The sequence below is a fragment of the Amphiura filiformis genome, chromosome 10, assembly GCF_039555335.1.
Source record: "Amphiura filiformis chromosome 10, Afil_fr2py, whole genome shotgun sequence".
Classification (NCBI taxonomy): Eukaryota; Metazoa; Echinodermata; class Ophiuroidea; order Amphilepidida; family Amphiuridae; genus Amphiura; species Amphiura filiformis.
In genome coordinates this window covers 59423222-59427924 of record NC_092637.1, presented here as the reverse complement: position 1 = coordinate 59427924, position 4703 = coordinate 59423222, and positions in this window count along the sequence as shown.

Here is a 4703-nt window from a genome sequence, read left to right as displayed (position 1 = left end):
CTATGAGATGCGCACTAACATGATTTGTTTGCAAAACAGACATTCTTTTTGTGCCGAGCTGCAGTCATGGTAGTCTCCTACACAGCCAGTTTGCGTCGGTCTGACACTCGTCGATCCTCCTAACAAACATGTATGTTCGTGTAACAAACATGTATGTTCGTGATAGCCACATACAGTCTGGCCGCGAGACTACAGTCATGGCAGCAGTGTATCTGGTCAGAGAAGACCGCTAGAGCGACTGTAGTGTATACATTTTTATACAGCTTCTTTTTGAACAGAGTAAGTAGATGATTCTCAGATTCTTGTGACAGTCTGACAGATCATGTGTACAGTTTAAATACTAGCTAGTTCTGTATGTACATACATCATGTTTTATCCCACCTTGGTCTGGGGCGGACATTTTAAAAATGAATTTAGAAGAGCAGCAACGACATCACTTGCATTACATTCCAGATGTTAAATCTACATCATATGCAAAATTTGAGGAAATTCGCACGAGTCCGTTTTATTTTAGGGCCATTTGTCTATAACTGGTCTTTACATGTAGCCCACGGGGGTGACACTAAATTCACGGTTATTCTATTAAGCACGCAAACCTATGACAAATCCCGCTGGTTTGCTTGGTAGAAAATGAGTCCAGTTATCGATCGGTTATGAATATTCATGTTCGACCCCTTGATCATGTTAATTACGGTTGACAAATAAAGCCGCCATTCAGTTTTGCGAACTTTGTCTGTTCAATGCGAGTACCAAGCTTGAAAGTGCGCCCGCTATGAGAGCTGAGACCACTGACCTCCACTGACCTCGTTTGTTTTGAAACGCCCTCAATTGAGCTGAGGCCACTGATTATATAATCACCCGAGTGTTTTGAATTTTGATTTATACACTACAGCGCGTGAGCCGGTTAGTAATATTAATGAAGTGACACACTGATGCACGGCGTTTATATCACTTGTACATTGCACTGATATGTCACTTGCTGAATTACGTGTAGGCCTACTCATAGTATTTAAAATCCCTACTAGAAGAGTTTAGGTCTATCAAAAGAATGATTGAATGATTTTGGAGATTTTCCCCGGAGATTATCAAGGGCTGTGTAATAATTCTGAGCCTGGGGGGGAAAGAAGGGGATTTTTTTGCACATATTCATGGTAGGCCTCGCCTATTAAATAAAACGCTCTAAAAAGGCTTAGGATAACAGTACGCGCCGGAAACGCTTAAATATGCAAATTGTCTTTTGAACAAAACCAAATTCTTCGCCTGTTTAATAGGCCTATGGTCAATAATGAGTAAAAAATCGGTTTTGTTAAAAAAAAATGTTTCTTACTGTAAGCCTATAGGAGGGCCTATCCACCAATCTGATGAATCTATTTAATTTAAGGTTTGCGGGATCGGATCCCAATAATTTGGATGTGCAACAAGGGGTGGGGGTGTCACAATTTTATTTGCAGATAAGCGATTTTTGGCAGGCGGTGGGGGGCATTTTGGACACGCCGTTTGGAAATTTTATCCCCGGGGACCCATAATGCGCCCCCGGGGGTAAAATTCCCGAACGGCCCGCCAAAAATCGCTTGCACCCCCCTCTCGGTCCACCAAAAATTCTAAGCCCCCCCCCCTTGCACATGCCAACTTTTTGGGATCCCAATTTGCGGGTATCATGCGGTATGGCTTATTATGTTGCGAGCGCAGCGAGCAGGAAAATTTGCATATTAAAGCGTTTCCGTACTGTTTTCCGAAGCCTTTTTAGAGCGTTTTATTTAAAACGCACCCCTCACCCCCCAATTTTACCCTCCCCCAGGGCTCATAATTATTGCACAGCCCCTAATGATTTCAAAAGAGAAATAGGCCTACAACAATTTTATGAAAACAAAACAAATATACAGATGTATAGCCCTAAACGAAATGGGACATCTATTGCATTGATTTTTCTTGCACAACTTTTATTCATTTATCTAATAATTAATTAGTTAATTAATGAATGAATGTATAAATTAATTACTTAATTACTTAATTTATTTATTTGCTTGTTTATTTATTTAATTTAGGCCTATTGAAGTAATTCAGCTCTTAAACATTTCACGTACTCACTTGCAACGGCTCAACGAATTAATCAATAAATAAATTCTTCAAGTTATCAATCAATCAAACAACAACAATATTAATAATTATATAATAGTCAATTTCGATCAATAGACTTATCAAACCATCAAACAATGAACTGATCGACCAATCAAGTTGTCGATCAATTTTAATTGTATGACTTGTGATGACGTGAGACTAAATGACTGACAGATTGACTGATTGATATGTTGATGTATGGATTGATTGATTGATGAATTGATTGATTGATGATTGATTGTTGGAAAAAAGTGTGAAGGTATAACAGGTAAATGAATGAATGCAAGAGTGATTGAGAGGAGGGTGTTGATTGGTTGATTGATTTACTGACCATATATTATTTCACACAATATTATTTTGTAAGATGGATGATTACTGAATCTGTCATTATGGTAAAATAGACAGTGGTGACGGTAGATTTCTTGGCATTGGTGGATGAATTATTTTTCGAAATAAATGCGAGCAATAAATTGCCATTTTGAAGTTAAAGTGAGACAGGTGTCAAGAGAAATAAAAAAATCCTCATTATATCAATGTGTTTTTCATTATTAGACACATTAACATAATGCACTTTTGATAATACATGTACATTAAACAAAATTTTAAAAGTTATGCAAATCGGATAAAAAGATTTAAAAACAACGTTTTTTTTTAATTTTCAAACGCGTTTTTTACACATTTCATTTTTTCACCATATTTCGACCTGAGATAAAATGTAGCTCCAAAAGCATACCCACCATAATAGGCCTTAAACTTTGCATATATTGTCTTTAGACTATTTTCTACTGCATGCACCTACAATCAAATTGATCTATCTGGGACATTTATAAAAATATTTGGTCAAATTAAAAAAATTTAAATAATTTAAATAATATTGTTCATGATATAATTAATCGGGTTGTTTTGTCATCAGAATGAGATTGATTTTAAGTGAGTGAGTGATGAAGTGAGTATAAATGTTAGTGATTAAATAAATAAATAAATAAATAAATAAATAAATAAATAAATAAATAAATAAATAAATAAATAAATAAATAAATAAATTTTTTCCAATAGAGGCGATAGGCGTAACATTCTGTTTCAAAATATTTAATCATATTTATTTGATTATTTTCTAACTTAAATATTTTCTTTAGAGCAAAGACAAATATTTTCCCTTTTCTCTAGTAGAGCTTTCTCCAATTTGAGCCCTAAATAAAACTCTGCTTCTTTTATTATTGATTTAATTTCACGATTTATTCCATTGAGCAATATCAAGGATTAAAATCACACGTCTCACAGCAGATAGTTACTTGGTTTAGTGGTTGTGCGCTGTGCCTTTCACCCGAGAGGTACCGAGATCGATTCCCGCTTCCGCCTTCTATTTTGTTCAAGACTGGAAAGAATGAAGCTTATTTGACTTTAGGCCTACAACACTAAATTATTCATGGCTTACCCTACGTGGTGGTGTAAAGTGCTACCGGTAAACATGAATATGAATTTATAACACAATGGCTAATTTAAATAAGAATGCGGCCTCATGCTAATTAGGGAGTGCCTCTTCCTATCAATTATTCCATGATGTAGCCCTATGGAGAGAGTGCCCGTTGAGGGCACTAAACCCCATTTTAGGAACAAAATGTGATTAAAAAAAAAAAAAGCGGACTCGTCGAATTTTCTAAAATTTTCAGAGTATGTAGTATGAACATGTAGAAATATAATCAAGTAGTTGCCCTACCTGCTCTTCTCCAAAAAAAATAAAAAGTCCTATACCTCAATGATAATATTTAATGAAACCTAGGTCGACCATCCGGCCATGATGACTACTGTACATGTACTGCCATGCTATGATGATGCTACTACTACTAGTAGTAAACATGGTAAAAGCTTTAAAGCTTAAAAGCTTAAAACGTTTCATTTTTATCATGTAAGCATAGGGGGCTGGCATTTTCTTCGGAAGGGGGGAGATCCCAAATATGTCGGTGACCGAGTCAATTTTTTATGACTCCCCCATCGCGCCAAAATGTTTTTACTGACCCTCCCTATCTATGACCCCACCCTTCCACCTACACAGACTCGAGACAAATTATTCATTGCTGGAACTAAGGCACAGAGCGCAGCAAGAGTGTAGAAAGTGTGTGTGTTAAATTTTTTATCGTTTACAAGTGTAAAGAAGGCGCACAAAGTGCGTAAAAATATTGCATTTTATAGCTATAGACATGATAGATCATGAGTTTGTATGCAAATTTTGATTATGAAATTAAAGAATGCGAGCGCAGTGCACGAAAATTTTGAGTCACCAGCCCTTAATAATTCTATGACACCCCTATTTTTGGTGTAACAATTCTATGACCCCCAGTATATTTGGGACCCACCCCCTTCCGAAGAAAATGCCAGCCCCCTTCATGTAAAATTAGAGGTTCATTCATATATATTTTTATGACTAAACTGTAAATGCAACCTAAACTGCATAGCTTACTACACATTTATGACACTATGACAGAGTTGGGGGTAAAATGGTTTATTTTATCTTGACAATTTTTATGAAAATGATATCTTTCTGCACACGAGTTTGCTTCTATACCTTACTTGCTGCTGGTTGGTAT